General features: G+C 31.6%; 1 protein-coding gene and 1 non-coding gene across 3 annotated transcripts in view; both read left to right on the top strand.

Moving 5' to 3' along the window:
* LOC148313323 (calbindin-32) overlaps nucleotides 1-20420 on the top strand; it is a 175231-nt gene that overhangs the window by 27664 nt on the left and 127147 nt on the right. The gene's annotated exons all lie outside the window — the stretch shown is intronic.
* TRNAA-AGC (transfer RNA alanine (anticodon AGC)) lies at nucleotides 16-88 on the top strand. The gene has a single exon. It is a non-coding gene; the product is annotated as a tRNA-Ala (tRNA).

The raw sequence follows: 20420 nt of genomic DNA, 5'->3' as shown, positions 1-20420 counted from the left end.
GCGGCGTCGGCACCCGGGGGCGTAGCTCAGATGGTAGAGCGCTCGCTTAGCATGTGAGAGGTACCGGGATCGATACCCGGCGCCTCCAAACTCATATTTATTTTTTTAATATTTTTTATTTAATTAAAATCATTATAAATCTGAAAAATCAAAATTAAGCGAAATATTTTTGCATCGAAACACGTGTTACAATAGATATGAAGAAATACTGATATATGCTATTGAGTATAACAAAAAAAACTCATATCCGCACCGATGGTGCATAGGGCACTTCATCATATAAATGCATTGTTATCTTGATCGTTAATACATGAAAGAAAGAAGATCAGCCCTCCGCTTCAGGTACTAGTCTAGAGTAGCATTGAATAAATATTGAATATATGCTGAGTAAAATTAAAAATTAAAAACGGTAAAAAATCTTTTTTTTTTCGGTGTCTTTTACTCTCTGCCTAAACCGATCAATAACCGGTTTCGAAATGCCAAAGTCGTAAAAAATAACATTCTTAAAGTAAAGAAAATACTTCTTCTTCTTCTTTTTCTTTCTTATAGATCCAAGAGATAGCCTTTATCGAATATAATATTATGTTTTCGTAACTGAATATTTGCCATCAGAAAAGCAGTCACTATTCAAATTGCTATCAATATGTCTGAATAAGGTTCAATTTAAAGCCATCGGGTCGGAAAAAATAGAATTGAGGGACATAAATGCAAACGGAGACGTATCCACTTTTAACAGATTTTGAGGTACAATCTACAATACATATGTGGTTAAATGAAAAAAAAACATGGAAAGAAAATATTTTAGCAGCTGTCAAGAAACACGCTCTTCACCATGAGTAATGTTAAGTATTCAGTATGTTGCTGTAACTTTTAACAGTTGGCGCTGCCATTACAGTAAAAAAATATTAAGATTTTTATAAAATGCGACATAAAAACACGCGCATATTGCTACATTGCGTTTAAAATTCACAGCAATTCGTAAATAACTTAAGAAGATTTAAGATTTTGAACATTTGAAAAAAATATGGTTCAATAAAAACACATTCATTTTTGAAGGCAATGTTGTGTTAAAATTTCAAGGCAATCGGTAAATAACGTTAAAAATTTAAGATTATGAACGAACAAATAATTACATGCGTGAATTTACAAGAAAGGTGTGTTGAGATGGTTTGGACATGTGGAACGAATGAGTGAGGAAAGAACGGTAAAACAAAATTATGAGGCAAATGTAGTTGAAAAAAAATTAAAGAGGAATACCGTGGAAAATATCGAATGATCAGGTATGTCAAATACTTGAAAGCGGCAGTGTCAGGAGTCCAATAAAAAGGCGGGTATGCATGGGGAGATGCAATAATGTGGGGAGGCGATGAATGTTTGCAAAGACAGAGTTGCATGGCGTTCTATTCTCTCTGCCTACCACTATTGAAAGCGGCATGATGGCTAGTTAGTTAAATAATTACATTTTTAAATACAACATTTTGTGTGTGTCAAAATAATTGTTCTCAAATCTGGATTATCTCCAATTATAAGAGTTATTTTTCATTTTATTTATATAAAAAAACTTCTTTTCATCTCACCAATAGATGTCTCTAGCGAAATTCAAGTGATTAAAGAACAGTGTTTCGAAATTGATTCATATAAATAAATATAGAACTTCCAAGAATTTGGCAGTGTGGTTATCAATAATGGGTAGAATTGGTGAATGTTACACGTGTGTAAAATGATCACTAAAACCAGCCTATGACGGTCGACAGCCCCGTAAGGCCCCAGACTTCCATATTCTTCTTCATCTTTGATGAGATGTCAAAAAATTTTATATTTTTATTCTTATAGAATACAGAATAGAACCTCTCCATAAAATAGTAGCGTAAGTCAAGTAGCGTATGGCCCAGGTTTGAATATTTCCATATGATATTAATTACTGTGTGTCTTCATGTAAAACATTTAAATCTATGACGATATTGTCGAATTCGATGATACTTTTAAAAATGGCTAAAACGGATTTTGGTCCTTTATACACGAAGGCCTTTGATTCCATACTGTTCATATAACGACGATTGGTACGTCAACAGGTTTCGACATTAATTTCCAGACCCTCTACATTAAAATAATTATTCTAAGGCCTTTGTGTGTGGAAATGGGTCTGTCAATCATCCCCATTGATCATCCAAGTCAGCTCCATGTTGAATTAATGATATTCTGCGGGTATTTCTGTCGATGAAATATAACCCGTCTCTTCAACAAATTTTTGATATCCATTAATTTCTATAATTTATTCTATATATCACTCACTCCTTTCAACAACGTTATTTATCAAAAAACTTCATTTTTCAGGAGATCGTTTTTAACGTTTAAAAATATGATAAAACGTATCAATAATAAATATCAAGCCACTTATTGAACTTTTTACTGTTCAACAAATCTTTTAAGGTAAAACCTGAATGTTTTTTCTCCATTTGAAAAGTATTAAAAATTTAAAAAAATAATTAAACAATACTTTTTCTTCAAAATGGAAAAACAACACTTTCTGCCCGTTTATAAAACTCCATCTTGTTGTTTATGCATGCACCATATATCGCTCACTTCTTTAAACAAGGTCGTTCATAAAAACCCCGATTTTTTCAGAAGATAGTTTATAATGTTTTAAAATATAATAAAATGTATTAATAATAAATATCAAGGCACTAATTGAACATTTTACTGTGCAACAGATCTTTTAAGGTAAAACCTAAATATTTTTTCTCCATTTGAAAAATATTTAGTATATTTAAAAAAATAATTAAACAATACCTTTTCTTCAAAGTACAAAAAACACTTTCTGCCATGTAGCGGGTAAATATTATGTTAAAAACATGCCGCTTTTGCTGGGATATAGTATATTTTCTGGGAATTCCGAAAACATGCATAAATGAAAATTGTCAATTTTTGATAAATGAAGTTGTTCAACGGAGTGAGCGTTATGTTAGGCTTCATGAAAAATGAAAATCATGTTTTCAGGTGTCTCCCAGTATGTATAATAATTTGAGAAGGCTATTGTATATATTGTGTCTGATAAACAAAAAGGTTAATCTAATTAACCATAGATACTGCTGTGAACTCGCACATGAAGTGACGTGTGAAAAAATATTATTCCATATAAATACATACATACATACGAATATAAATATAATTTTAAAATAGAATAGTGTGGTAATCAATCATGGGTAAAATGGTGAATGTGACACGTGGATAAGGGATATGGAAGTCTTGGCACATACAAGGTGTACGACCTATCATAGACTGGTTTAAGTGATACTCTGTACGCACAAAATTCATCATTTTACCCATGATTGACAGCCAACCTACTTAAATTTCGGAACTCGTGTATATACACGAGTTCCTTCACACACATACACACGCACAAATTTGCACTCAAAATATTAGTTTGAGTATTCGTTCCGCGGTTTGTGATATCTTTCCGTAAAAACCTTTTGAGTTACTTTGAGTAAATGTCATATATCGTAGTCGTACAGGAGAAAGTGACTAACTAACAAAACGTAAAATGACCAGGAGGACCATTTAAGTCACTTTTGCTTGGCAAGAAAATAAACATCAATGCAGTCATTTTTAACAAGTCAATATATTATACTTCCAAGTTTGAAATCCTTTGGGATTTTTTCAGGGCAATACTAAGTTAGTAAGATATTATACAGTCAATGATCACGTTTTTGTACAAAATGCACTTGGTCACTTTCTCCTGTGTGACTACGATATAGTTATCTTTAAATTGTGGTGTAAATAAATAAATATAAAAGATACACCCCTGTTATATTTACCTCTAATCAATATTTGTGCTACCACAGTTTTATTGCGCTCGCCCCACATAACTCACTGACTACCCATTAAACTACGTATTGACGACTGTTCTTCACTCTGCCTTAATCCACTCCATATTACCTAACTCCGCTTCGCCTTCAGTTTACATCACTTGAATTAGCGACCGTCTCTTCGCTTTCCGCAACACCCTGTAGCCCTTAAAAGGCCAATACCATTTCTTATTAAATCAAATAAAAACAACCCTCTTCATTTGAAGTCATAAAGATTTTTATTTTGCCAACGAAAAAAACGTATTTGCTGAAAGTGGAGATATGTGTTATATGTTCTCTACACTCCCTTTGAACTCCACTGACAAGACACATAAGGTGGGTCTTTACAAAAATTTATATTTTAAATTTAAGTTTACTTTGTAAAAACAGGTTTTTTTTATTGTAACTGCAGACAGTTGGTAGAATTCTATATTGAATTGTTGGGTAATATAATACATCCAAAATAAAACAAGGTTTTTGTTGGATTGAATTCTACATTTAATTATGTGTATCTTAATACGTGACGCGTTTCGTCATTATCAAACACTCTGTTTGATAATGTCCTAAGAAGACGAAACGCCTCACGTATTAAGATATACATAATTAAATGTAGAATTCAATCCAACAAAAACCTTGTTTTATTTTGGATATACTATCCAACAATTCAACAGGTTTTTTGCTAGAAGAAACAAAAATTCACCAAATGATCTATAAACCTTGTACATAATAACCAAGATAAATTATTAATGCGAGTCCCATCTAATAAAGAAAAATACTAAAAACCTTATTTTTTATTTAAAAGTACATATTTTTAATTAAAGTTTTACTTTATAAATACCACTATTTCTTAAAATCTATTAATATTATTTTTTGACATCTCATCAAAGATGAAGAAGAATATGGAAGTCTGGGCATTTACGGGGCTTACGACCGTCATAGGCTGGTTTGAGTGATCACTTTACACACGTGTAACATTCACCAATTCTACCCATTATTGACAACCACACTACTCAAATTCTTGGAAGTTCTATATATATGAACCAATTTAGAAACCTTGTTCATGAATCACTAAAACTTCACTAGAGACATCTATTGGTGAGATGTAAAGAAGCTTTTTATTAAGCAGAAACTCTTATATTAGTATGTGAGATCCGAATCCCGGATTATAATCACACACATGAGAAACGCCAGAAAATACCATTTTCATTTTTATTATTAAGCTTATAATTTGAACAGATAATTTATTTACAACATTTTGAGTGTGTCCAAATACTTGTTCACAAAATCTGGATTATCTCCAATTACAGGAGTTATTTTCATATTATTTTTTGACATCTCATCAAAGATGAAGAAGAATATGGAAGTCTGGGCATTTACGGGGCTTACGACCGTCATAGGCTGGTTTGAGTGATCACTTTACACACGTGTAACATTCACCAATTCTACCCATTATTGACAACCACACTACTCAAATTCTTGGAAGTTCTATATATATGAACCAATTTAGAAACCTTGTTCATGAATCACTAAAACTTCACTAGAAACATCTATTGGTGAGATGTAAAGAAGTTTTTTATTAAGCAGAAACTCTTATATTAGTATGTGAGATCCGAATCCCGGATAATGGGTAGAATTGGTGAATGTTACACGTGTGTAAAGTGATCACTCAAACCAGCCTATGACGGTCGTAAGCCCCGTAAATGCCCAGACTTCCATATTCTTCTTCATCTTTGATGAGATGTCAAAAAATAATATGAAAATAACTCCTGTAATTGGAGATAATCCAGATTTTGTGAACAAGTATTTGGACACACTCAAAATGTTGTAAAATCGATTAACATAAGATTCGATACATTTCCCACCATTTTCAAACACCGTTTGTGCATCTAAGTCTATATTTTAGAGTTGTGTCCTTGGGACGTTGAAGGTTGAAGAATTTCAGGCATGCGGTGGTTTGACTTTCTGAGGAATGAAGAGATAAGGCGTAGAAAGCAAAAAATTAGTCACAACTGTCGTCAAGAAAAGGCGATTCAGTTGGCTTGGCCATGTACTCCGTATGCATTCTTCGAGCCTCAATCAGGCTTGCCTCTTTTACAAGGCATAAGGTTCACGCCCCCAAGGTATATTTTTCTGGCTATAGACAATTGTTTTTAAAGTAATATAGGTAATATTATAATAGGTAAGTGTTAATTGACTCCAATATTTCGCTGACTCCTTTCAACAACGTCATATATAAAAAAACGTCAATTTTTAGTTGTACATGTTTTCGGAATCCCCAGAAAATGTACTATATCCCAGCAAAAGCGGCATGTTTTAAACTTAATATTTACCCGCTACAGGGCAGATGGCGTCGTTTTGACATTTTGAAGAAAAGGTATTGTTGAATGATTTTTTTTGAAATAAAGTAAATATTTTTCAAATGGAGAAAAAACATTCAGGTTTTTCCTAAAAAGATCTGTTGCACAGGAAAAAGTTCCATAAGTGGCTTGATATTTATTTTTAATACATTGTATTATATTTTTAAACTTTAAAAACGATCTCCTGAAAAATCAAGTTTTTTGATTTATGACGTTGTTGAAAGGAGTAAGCGATATGACTTAAATATCTTTTCTAGAACCTAGAAAATGAACTTGTCCCTCACTTCTGACATTTGAGAGAATGAACTTGGAATTCACCAGGTCACAGCACACATTGTATCATATCTCGCGACCTAATCCAGTCTTACAGTATGTTAGGTCAACAATACAAACCTCAATAATTCATTATGATTATTCTCAATATTACATGAAGGCGACTGGGGTCAGGAATTCATGACTTATTGAACAGTTCTTGACCTGCTTTCGAGTGCATTGGATAATAAATCTATTCTCAATACTCAAGCAAATTATGTTTATGAACAACATCTCTTGGTGAGATGAAAAGAAGCTTTTTATTGAACAGAAACTCTTTTATTAGTATGTGAGATCCGAATCCTGGATTATAATCACACACATGAGAAACGCGAGCAAATATCATTTTCACTTTTATTATTTAAGATTATAATTTGACCAGATAATTTATTTACAACATTTTGAGTGTGTCCAAATACTTCATCTGAAAAATGTCAAAAAATAATATGAAAATAACTCCTGTAATTGGAGATAATCTAGATTTTGTGAACAAGTTCGATTAGTGGCTTGATATTTATTTTTAATACATTTCATTATATTTTTAAACTTTATAAACGATCTCCGTATGTATATGACGTTGTTTAAAGGAGTGAGCGATATGTATAGAAAACTCATTAAATTTATTTAATTTTTTTAATTAATTATTTAAAAATGTTACTATATTTAATACATTCAAAAAGTTATAAATTAAGATAGCTGGAATTAAAATTAATGTTTCAACTTTGAATTGAATATCTAATTCTTCTTACCTTTCTGTATAATTTGTAAATGTTACAAAGCGAAAGCGTGGACTCCCGAGCAGAACCCAATATCTCAACCTTAATTGAGAATTACACCTTCATCAATTATAGCGGAGGGTAGCGTAATGAGAATTACACCAATATACAAATTCGATATTATATATAATCGATTCTCCCTCAATTAGAAACGGTCTGTCAATTTGATGGATTTTACAATAGTTTCAGAATTAGGTTAGGAAACCAGAATTAGGTTAGGAAATCACCCTTCTTAGTAACCTTCTAGTAACAAAAGTGATCATGTCTTTAGGAACAGTGTCCGTCGGTGGTTGCTTCTCGTTGGTAGGGACAAGGTAGAAAGAGAATTAATTATATTCCAGGCGTAATTATTTTATTGTAAGACCTTTCTACTGTAAATTGTTATTGTATCTCATGTATGTAATGTATAAAATGTAGTAATTAAAAAAAAGTATTAACATGTAAGTATGTCAGCTCAACACAGGCTATGCCTAAAGAGTCGTAATACAAATAATTTAAAATAAATGTAAAAAATAAAAATTTATCCATGAATTTTTTTTTGTTTTAATTACTTTAACAAACACATATTTTTGGGTCTACTTAGTTGTATTTTATTATTAAAAAACACACAATATAAATTTTATAAATTAAAAACACAGAATTTGTCAAAATATTAATTTTTATGTGTTTTTTAACAATAAAATACAACTTAGTTGACTTAAAAAAATCTGTGTTATATTTAACAATTAATAGATACATTAAAATGGAGTGCTGCAAATTAAATGCCAAATCAATAAATAAACAAAATGTCTTCTTCTTCTTCTCGTTTTTCTTCTTCTTCTACTTGGTGGAGGCCTTGCGGTCTGTTTTTAAGATAAATTATTCTGCGATGTCGATTCCCGGCAGTCAATCCATCTCTTTAGTCGTCTGACATGCAGTCTTCTACCTTGGGGTTGGCCTTGTTTTGGTTGGCGTTTCATACACTCCTAGCTTCCTTCACATCCAAACATCTAGTCATACATGCCCTCCAATTACGTAGACTTTTGAAGACCTATATTATAGACCTTGGTTGATCTGGTCTTTTCAGCAATCCTCGTTCTGTTTTCCTGTTCACATTCGCCTAATATACTTTCTTAATCATCCTCTTGTTATCCATTTGCTCCACATTTCCATACCACCTTAAATAAGTTTTCGCAATCTTTTCAACTATCCCTTGTTCAGCCTTTTATTGCATTAATTTATTCGTTTTTACATTATTTTTGACTTCTCAACATAAATAAAAAAGAATATGGAAGTTTGGCCATTTGCTAGCACAGGGCTTACGACCGTCATAGGCTGTTTTAAGTGATCACTTTACACACGTGTAATATTCACCAATTCTGCTTATGATTGACAACCACACTTCTCAAATTCTTAAAACTTCTAGATATGTCGATCAAACTCAAAACACAGTGTGCGAGAGTCACTAGAGATATCTATGGTGGTATGAAGAAAGATGTCTGATCTTCGGTTTAAATTCTATCATACAATGATTTTTCCACACTTTCGTCTGAGGAAACGCATATCCACGATTAATAATGTAGAGTTTAATTCCTATAGAGTGTCCAAATGCTATCTGATTTACCCTATATTCACCAGTTTCGACGTTTTCAATTTGTGTAAATAACGCAAAGGCCCTTTTAAAAGTCTTATTTATTTTTCAGACACTTGATTTGAAATTCAGATGAAAATACGTTTTAAATTACGTTTTCTCGCATGAAATTGCGTCAGAATTGATAAATTTACAGCAGAAGTCTCGTAAAATGTCAGAATAAAATCAGAATAAAATTACTTCCCTTTCAGATGTTTCAATACAAACACTCCTCGTAAATTCTGCTACGTTCGCACGAAACATTATATTAAACCTAGGGGAAAAGCTTCATACATGCCATCTCATGATAAGATGTACATTTTGTAGCGGAGATGCCAAACCAATTTCAATAGTCATCGTCTGCCTCGAAAATTTATAACTGTTGAGATGTTTTTCATCTTAATCTTACCGAAAGAGCGGTATCTGTCTTTGAAAGGAAATAAAATATATCATTAAAAAGTGTGGGGCAAACTGAGTTATAATTTCATTACTAAGAAACGTCTGAGACATTGCTATTTATCATAAGAACTTTACATCAAACCTCATCCCTTAGTTTTTCTCTCTACCTCCTTCCCTAAACTCTCTTTTTTCCTTTGCCTTCCTTATTATCATCAATTTGTAATGAATGTTTTTTTTAATGTATAAGTACTATGTTCCCTCTAATTGCAAACAACTATGTATGTTAAGGTATCAAGCGTTTTGACCAATATCACAAGTCTGTTTTTGGTTGGTTGGAAAATATTACTTTTTAGAAATAAGTCCGCCAATGTACTTATTTTTTTCCATACATAAAGTTTAAATAAGATATAGTAATTTAATTAATTGAATCGGCAGTCATGTGGTGAAATCTATACATTTTAAAATCTTGTGTTCGAAAATGATGCGGAATGCATCGAAACACGTGTCACAATAACTAACTAACTAACTAACTAACTAACCATCACGCCGCTTCTCCGCAGGGGTAGGCAGAGAGAATAGAGCGCCACACCACTCTGTCCTTGCAAACATTCTTCGCCTCTTCCACGTTCATGCATCTCCTCATACATACCCGCCGATTGTTACGACTCCTAACCTGACTACTTTGAAGTATTTGGCATACCTGATCGAATACGTGTCACAATAGATTTTAATAAATAGTGGTATTATTAATTCAAACCCTTATCCGCACCTTAATGGTGCATAGGGCACTGCATTATATAAACACAGTGTTATCTTGATCGTTAACAAACGAAGGAAAGGTGATCAGCCCTCCGCTTCAGGTACCAGTCCAGGGTAATATTGAATAAATATTACAGTGAAAAAATCACTTTTATTTATTAGACCCCCCCTGGGAATCGAACCCGGGACCTCCAGAACGGTAGCCGAGCGTGCTGACCATTACACTACGGAGGCGAACAGTGGTATTAACTAAGTAAAATTTAAATTCAAAATGAATAATACGGTAACATCATAATATCACTCACCTTATCATTCATCGTTCATTTTGTGTAATACCATTTGTTTTTTTTTATTTGTAAATTTTAAAGAGAGAAAAAACACAAATGAATGTTAAAGTAATAACAATCATCGTGATATTTTCTCTACCGTTATTATCTTGTTATTTCATTATTTTTGGTATGATGGAATTTCGGACATATTTAAAAAATGTTGGAATATTTAAAGACCAGTAATTCCGGCGTGCTTAATTAAGGAAAACCGCAAAACCTGAAATGTAGACTTAGTTTAGATTTTGGGATATTCGTAGTCTTTAGGAAGACACAAAACAATTATTTAAGCTCAAGGCGAAAGGAAATTAATTCGGAAACCAGAATATAAGACATCGATTTAAATCAAGTAAATAATACTTCCTTTAAGTGGTTTCAGCCAGTGCCGGATTTATGATTTTAAGGGTTGAGGTTTTGTTATACGGGGTAACTAAGGTTGTATGCCTGAAAGAGTTGAAGGACATTAAAAAAACTATATAAACGACTTCAAAATATTATTTTTGACATCTCATCAAATATGAAGAAGAATGTGGAAGTCTGGGCATTTACGGGGCTGACGACCATCACAGGCTGGTTTGAGTGATCACTTTACACACGTGTAACATCTCACCAATAGATGTCTCTCGTGAAGTTCTAGTGATTTAAGAATAATGTTTCTAAATTGGTTCATGGATATAGAACTTCCAAGAATTTGAGCAGTGTGGTTGTCAATAATGGGAAGAATTGGTGAATGTAACACGTGTGTAAAGTGATCACTTAACCAGCCTATGACGGTCGTCAGCCCCGTAAATGCCCAGTCTTCCATATTCTTCTTCATCTTTGATGAGATGTCAAAAAATAATATGAAAATAAACTAACTAACTAACTAACTAACCATCACGCCGCTTCCCCTCAGGGGTAGGCAGAGAGAATAGAGCGCCACACCACTCTGTCCTTGTAAACATTCTTCGCCTCTTCCACGTTCATGCATCTCCTCATACATATCCGCCGATTGTTACGACTCCTAACCTGACCACTTTCAAGTATTTGGCATACCTGATCGTGCCATGTTTTTCTCGGTCTTCCTCTGCTTCTTTTCCCGCTAACATTCGCCTCATAAATTTGTTAATATGAAAATAACTCCTGTAATCGGAGATAATCCAGATTTTGTGAACAGACACTCAAAATGTTGTATGTATATATACATATATAACCGCTTAACTAAGTAGCTAAAAACCATATATTTTTTAACCGACTGTCACAATTGTAAGAGTCGGTACTAAATGTATTCAATAAAATCTGTTGGTATTTTATTCATATATAAATATATATATATAAATATATATATATATATATATATAAATATATATATATATATATATATATATATATATATATATATATATATATATATATATATATATATATATGTATATATATACATATATATATATATATATATATATATATATATATATATATATATATATATATATATATATATATATATATATATACATAAATATAAATTTATAATTTATATTTATGTATTTATGTATATATATGTATATATATATATATATATATATATATATATATATATATATATATATATATATATATATATATATATATATATATATATATATATATATATATATATATATATATATACATATATATATACATATATAAATATATGTATACATCAAAAATGTACGAATTCCCTTAAGTACATAAAGAATATAATTCAAATGTAACTTTGTTTTAAACTCACAATATTTATGGTGATTTTAAAACAAAGTTACATTTTTATTGTAAAATGGAAAAATCACAATGTCAGTGCTTCAAATATAAATTATATTCCCTTATTACATTTTCTGCGAACATTTTGAATACCCCGCGTATGTTTAAACTGGTGTGGTCAGTTTTTAATGTCCTGTGGCTAGAATGGTCGAAATCTTCATTCATAATTCCAACCTTCAGACCAAAAATAATTATTTACTGAGTATATGAATTGAGTTACTAACCGAAATATACGATGGCACAGAAAAAATATAACATGATAACTCGCATGAGATGAATACCGCAATATATAAAGTAGACAGTTTTATTCAGTGGTTTGTTTAACTTTACTCGTAGTATAAATACGGAATAACTGATAATCATTGTTCTCAAAATACAAACCATCACGCCGCTTCTCCGCAGGGGTAGGCACAGAGGATAAAACGCCACACTGCTTTGTAACTCGACATTTATATCGTGTCCCTAGTTTCATACCATTCGTCTTTGACTTGAGATTTTATCTTTCGGCCTTTTCCCTTTTCCTCCCTCCCGTCCTCTTCCAGATATTTTCACAAATTTACAACGGTAAAATTTTGTAACTGGAATAGCATGAGCACTTATTTTGTGTAACTCTTTTGTGCGAATGACTTGATTGATGTAACTTTTATGTAAAATACCCAATTAAAATAATATATAAAACATAATAAATAAATATATATATTTTTCAAATAAGATATATTTTTTCCATTTATAACCTCTTTTCGCACCTATTTTTCTTATTATTTAAAAAAAAAATAAAGATTGTTTTTGATGAAAAACAATCTTTATTTTTTATTTATTTATTTATTTTTCATAATGCATACATAGATACATTCAAATATACATATTCATTTCATATATACATTTATTATACGTATTACGGCTCTTTAGGCATGGCCTGTGTTGAGCCGAACAATATGGATGTATGGGCATTTACAGGGCTGACGACCGTCATATGCTGGCTTAAGTGATCACTTTACACACTTGTAACATTCACCAATTCTACCCATTTATGACAACCACACTACTCAAATTCTTGGAAGTTCTATATATATGAACCAATTTCGAAACATTGTTCTTGAATCACTAGAACTTCACTAGAGACATCTATTGTGATGAAAATTCTATTCCTATTCTTCTTCATCTATGTTATGTTGATGTCATGACAATAAAACTTGTTTATGTAAATTTCTTGATTTATGTAACTATCCTGTTCTGTAAAACACCAAAATAAAATAAAATAATAAAATAGAATAACTACAGCTTATAAATGAGCCATATAGCGGGGTGTGGTGGCGGCTTCTGCGGCGCTGCAATAAAACGGGCGTTTGATTCGGACCGGTAAACATGCGCTTCTATTAACGCGGCTTTGTAAACAAACGATATATCATCAATATGAAAGAAATTTTCGCGATCGCCATTTTCTGATTTTAGAGAAACGAAACAATAACATTAAACAAATTCCTATAAAAAAACATAAAATATTGGATTTTTTTTAGACCATATATTGAAAATAAATATTTTTGAGCTCCTTACCTCTCAATTACACTTTTCAAAGCCAAATATATTTTTTTAAACTTATTTTTGAATACAAAAACGCTGTTTCAAGCAAAAAAATCAATGACGTCAAATGTTACCTGGGTTTATAGAAAATTGAGTTGCGATTTATCTGATATGGGGCTGAGTTATCGTATATATTGCAAAAAATATTTAAGTAACTATAGAGTGACTACGCCACTGCTAATGTGCAAAGGCAAATAGCCGCAAGTTAAAAACAGTAGTTTTGAGATAAACGCGTTTATATTAAACTCAAAATGATGCTTTCCGCCAGTACCTACATGTATCAAATTAACACAATTTTGCGGCTACTTGGATAATGAATATCTCGGTAAAGGAAAGAGATAGAGCAAAATCTGTGATTGTATATGATAGAGGCCAGTTATAAGAATTCAAAAAAGTTTTTTTTATTTTTTTTGTTTTACTTATTTGTTTATTGGAAGACCAACAGAATATTAAACAAAATTAACATAATACAATAAAATTAAAAAAATAACATTCCAATTAGAGGTTTTCACTTAAGTTATCTAAAAATTTAAATAAACTGTCATGTACATAAAAGTATAACTATATAATAAACTTACATTACATGTTTTTTATCAAATAAAATAAATTTTCTTTATCAACTAGTCAAATAGACATCAACAATATTTCTTTTAAACGTATTAAAATAAACATTATTGATGCCTATTTCATTAAGCATTACATTGCACATATCGCAGGCTCGATTTAAAAATGAATTTTGGTAGGACTTGGTGTGCATTTTAGGGATTTAAAATAATTTTTTGTTTCTGGTTTGTACTCCCGGGACTTTAAAATTGATGAGTGATAAAAGCTGAGAGCAATCTATAATTGTTTAATTTTTTTGTTTTATTTTTATTTTTAAAGGAATAATCCGCAAAGCTTCTGCTTTTAGAGGCTTTTTTCTAGGTAGGACTATATGGAAAGGTAAATGTAAAAAAAAACATCGCAAACATCCAGATTGATTGAAAATAAATCTTTCTTGAATTTATATTGCAATTAGTGGGAATCGATCCCGCTACGGCAGTTTCGCAATCGAGCGTCTACCCAACTATGCCACGGCACCTGTCTATGATTTTATGTAATAGTCTGTAATTTTATGATGATAAAATTAAGGACATTTAATATAATTTGAGGAGAAAGTTTGTGCTTGCCACTAAACAGCTTGCTAATTATGTTTTTTCAATGCAGAATATTGAACATACCAGTAGCTACTCGATGACAGAGTCTTAACCCGGAGTTCATCAAATTAGACGGATGTGCTCTCTCAATTACTCAAAACGATGTTTATTAAACTCTATAATACCTTTTTTCATAATAGATTTCAGTGTTTCTAAATTAGTGGTACGCGTGACCCTAGGGGCATGCGAAGTTGCATATCGTAGTCGTACAGGAGAAAGTGACCAACTGACAAAACGTAAAATTTTCAGGAGGGCCATTTTAGTCACTTTTGCTTGGCAAGAAAATAACCATCAATGCAGTTAGTCATTTTTAACACGTCAATATATTATACATCCAAGTTTAAAATCCTTTGGGATTTTTTCAGGGCAATTGGATATCAAATAGTCAATGATCACGTTTTTGTAACCAAATGAACTTGGTCACTTTCTCCTGTATGACTACAATATGGCAATTTAAACAGTTAAAATCAAATAGAATGAATAGAAAAACAAATTTATGAGGCGAATGAAATACAACCAGAGGTAGACTTGATAATGAAAAATTTGACATGATCAAGTATTTCTTATTACTGAATTCAATATTTTTTAACCATAAGTTTACGCGAGTTTGAGGCCTTGAAGTGGTCCGCAGGAACAACAAATTGAGAATCACTGATGTTTGAAATTGGTTTATACTTGTGGATCTTGAAATAAAATAGAAATTATGTGCTGATTGTATTTGAAGCAGACTGAAAGATTTTGTAAAATAAAGCAGATAATTAATGAAATTTGATATCGTTTGATATTATATCGGTAGACATTTAATAGACAAGTGTGGATGGAATGAATGAACTGATCCAGATTGAAGATGTGAGAAGCAGTCATGATGAGGTAAACAAAATACTTTAATTAGGAATTTCCTAATACTTTTGAATATCTGAACAATAATTATACGATGTTCATCTTTTCAGCGGTTCTCTATGTTGAGATGTCGAGGCAAAATAAAATGTTTAAAAATACGTACATTTTCCAGTTTCTCAGTGAATTTTCAAATATTCGTACGGCGACTGATTGCCTCCCATTCTCAATAATTTCCATCCATATTCTCACAAAGGCGCCTCGTTAGCAGTCATTGAATTGAAAGGTTGTTAATACGGCGGGGTTTGTTTTCCCTAGCCTTTAAAATGGCGGGAAGCCAAGCAGAATTTCACATATGACGGAACTTATTCAGTGTGACATTTTCACATGACGTGGTGGGGAATAGCGACCGCGTATTAAATTTAACAAGGTTATTATTTAATTTTTGTTATTTACTGTTTATTCTAACCTGTATTAACTTTGTACTACTAGGTCATAGAAGAGCAAGGTCAATAATAATTCACCCTGAAAAACCTGGGTTATTTTAGGTTAGGGTATGTAAAGTAGGATATTCCGTAAGGGTTGTTTGTTCTCGTTAGTCCTTTACTTTTCTATATCACGTAACGGGGTGGTATTAGGCTACACGGAGAGGGGAGGGGGGAGATTGCACCCCCTGGATCTAGCATACGTGTTACTCTAGTAACCATCTATTCAGGATACCCCGTAGTCTAAAACAGGGGTAGGTAACCTCTTGGACTAAAAGAGTGAAATTATTTTTTGACATCTCATAAAAGATGAAGAAGAATATGGAAGTCTAGGCATTAACGGGGCTGACGATCGTCATAGGCTGGTTAAAGTGATCACTTTACACACGTGTAACATTCACCAATTCTACCCATTACTGACAACCACACTACTCAAATTCTTGGAAGTTCTATATATATATGAACCAATTTTGAAACATTGTCCTTGAATCACTAGAACTTCACTAGAGACATCTATTGGTGAGATGAAAAGAAGCTTTTTTTAAGCAGAAACTCTTTTGTAAGTATGTGAGGTCCGAATCCTGGATTATAATCACACACATGGGAAACGCCAGAAAACATAATTTTTATTTTTATTATTTAAGTTTATAATATGACCAGATAATTTATTTACAACATTTTGAGTGTGTCCAAATACTTGTTCACAAAATCTGGATTATCTCCAAAATGTTGTAAAAGAGTCAAACGTGAAAAATTGTTTGGAAAATTTTCGGGGAGCCAATTTTTAATTTACAATAATTAGATCGAAAAATAATTGTATATACTTATTGTATTATATGAGTATGAAAACTTGATTTTTACACCCTTTGAGATCGATTGCAAGGGAATCTGCTATCACTGCGAAAACGAGAATGATCACGGTCCACTAAGTATAAGAATACCAGTATATACATTTTTATGAGATTTTTGTAATCATGTATATATATTATCTTTCTGAGCTTGAGAATGGTTCAAAAAAAAAAAAAAAACAAAATTTCAACAAAAAATGTCATTTTGAATTTGTCGAAGAAAGAGTTACACAAGTTCCTTAAAGAGTCACATGTGGCTCGCGGGCCACACGTTGCCGACTCCTGGTATAGAAGCAAAATACAGCTTGGTAAAGAGGAGTTAACATAGTAAATATCGTATATAATGGTTTGCAAGACACGGTTTTAAGGACACGACAAAACTAAGTTACTGACTAACCATCATACCGCTTCCCGTAGGGGTAGGCAGAGAGAATATAGTACCTACGCCACATCGCTGTTTTTGCAAAATAATCTTCAATTCTTCAACACTCATGCATGTTTATAAAGTAAATCAAGAACTTTGTTTTTAACTCCTTTTTTTGGTATTTTTCTCCGAACGGTTTCGACAAGCACCTTGACATTTTCAGGGATGGACATGTACATGTTCATGAGTTCACAAGTTTTACAAAATGTGGCGCAAAGTATTTGCAAATAATATTTAAGAAATTCACACATCTTCTTATAATTTTCGACTTTCTTATAATTCCGACTCTTGACATGAACATTTTTAAGTATTTGACAAACTTGATTATGCTAAGTTTTCCTCAGACTTCCTCTGCTTCTATTTTTAACTGAACTCGCCTCGTAAATTTATTTATCATTCTTTCTTCACTCATTCTTTCCACACATACACAACAAAACTTTCTTAATTTTATCAATAATGCCCCTAAATCAGCCTTGCATTCATTCCTTATTTCACTATTGGAACATCTATCATATATCGAATTGATTGTTGTTGTATTATTCAGCACTAAGTTTGTGATTTTCCATTTTATAATTAAAATGTTACTATAGTTTTAAATCACTATAAATATTTTATTAATGTCTACTGGTTTCGAAGCTAACCACTTCTTTATCAAGACTGATTAATACTATAATAATAGCGGTTAGCTTCGAAACCGGTAGACATTATAATTTAGTTATAATAAAATATTGATAGTGATTTTAAAACAAAGATACATTTTAATTATACTTATATGATTGTCGTTGGATTGAAAGTGCTTTTATTTAATAAAAACGACTATTAATAATTAAAGAAAACACTTTGTTTTTTACCACTTGAGTTTTATTAAAGACTACATGTTTCAGAAGTTAAACTTCCATCATTCAGGTCTGTATAGTAACTGAAAAACAAAGTGTTTTCTTTAATTATTGTAACATGTCTTACCACAAAGTTAATGCGGAAACAATAAATAAAAAACGACTATTTATACATACTAGTAAACGTCGGAAAACATGGTTTAAAATTTTATGTGGAAAAGAGTATGAACAGTTATTTTTACAACATTTTGAGTACTTATGTCCAAATACTTGCTTATTTAACATCTATCATACATCGTTTATCCGCATATTTGTCTGAGAGATGACATCTCAACTGCATTCAGTCTACTTTCACCCTTCTTTTACCAACGCCATACTTCACTTCCTAACATCAGGGTTGTTACCAGGACTTCGTTGTGTACTGCCAGTTTTTATAAAATTTATTTTATAACCCTTATCCGCACCTAATGGTGCATAGGGCACTCCACCAAATTGACGCAGTGTTATCTTGATCATTACTTACATGAAGGCAAGGTGATCACTCTTGCGCTTCAGGAACCAGTCCAGGGTAATATTAAATATATATTACAGTGTTAGATCACTAATATTTATTTTTACCTCCCCCCCTGGGAATCGAACCCGGGACCTCCAGCACGGTAGCTAAACACGCTGACCATAACACCACGGAGGCGGACAAAAATATAAATATAAAACAAATCCACCTTCGGCTTATCGTTCTATTTTTGTTACATATACCGTGTAACTTTAATTAGCTAACAATGTGACCTTACCATAGGTAGTCGTAAAAAAATAATGGAAAAACCCGAAGTAAAAAGAAAGGAAAAAGTTTATTTTTTACATTAAGGGAATTCTTGTCCCTGGGCAGAGATAATTTGCCCACACGTTCAGTTTTTATTTCCGAATAAAACGTGAATGAAAGAGTAAAACGAAAAATAATAAAATATTTAAAGCTTTGTGAGAATCATCAGAATAATCCATTTAAATCTTTAAAAAAAATATATCAAAATTAAGTTTTTATTTAAAAAAAAATATAAGTGATTTTTTCACTCTAATATTTATTCAATATCACCCTGGACTGGTACCTGAAGCGGAGGGCTGATCACCTTTCCTTCATGTGTAAACGATCAAGATAACACTGCGTTTATATGATGCAGTGCCCTATGCATCACTGGGGTGCGGATAAGGGTTTTATTATTATTATTATTATTTTAATACTTACTTACATATATTTTTATTTGATTTAAAATGGTTGTAAGAGTTTAATTTTTTTTTACATATTTCTTTTCTAGACATTTCTTCGCATGAACAGGAGATTTTTATGAAGGTAGTTATACCAATCAATACGCTGTTTTTCATAGTGCCTACCCGAATTAAAAACTCCGAGCACGCTACTAGTTACAGTAATGTTTAATTGTATCAAAATATTCTCTTAAATGTGGACTTAGCTTCACATGCGGTATTTAAAAATGTTGCAGAATGCATGGAAACACGTGTCATAATAGATTTTAAGGAAATGCGATAGTAACCAAGTAAAACTTATATTATTTATTGATTCGGCATTAACTTTGTGGAATGACATAATTATTTTATTAAAAATTAAACACTTGAATAATCCACTTAATTGAGTTTTATTTTTATTTACGACTAGTTTAGAAAACGACAATTGTTTTCATCTTCTAGTACAAATTAAAATAATTGTCGTTTTCGAAACTAGTCGTAAATAAAATAAAACTCAATTAAGTGGATTATTCAAGGGTTCAATTTTTAATAAAATAAGTAAAACTTAAATTAAAATTGTAAACATTTTACCACAAAGTGACTGCCGAATCAATTAATGAAGTTATGAAAAAGTAATTCAATTAAATAAGACTTTTACGGCCATTTAAATTATTATAATTTTTTTTATGTATCCGAAGTTTTGTTTTTATTTTTTTAATTTATTTAATACGGTTGGAAGAGTTTATTTATTTTTTAAATATCTCAGACTCCCATCTCCTTCCGTACAAAGACGATTCCAGGTATTC

The sequence above is a fragment of the Brachycentrus maculatus genome, unplaced genomic scaffold (genome assembly GCF_059751285.1).
Source record: "Brachycentrus maculatus isolate JH-2025_06_01 unplaced genomic scaffold, ASM5975128v1 h1tg000015l, whole genome shotgun sequence".
NCBI classification, from domain to species: Eukaryota; Metazoa; Arthropoda; class Insecta; order Trichoptera; family Brachycentridae; genus Brachycentrus; species Brachycentrus maculatus.
Note: the sequence above shows the minus strand (reverse complement) of the source record. Positions and strands in the feature narration are given on the sequence as shown.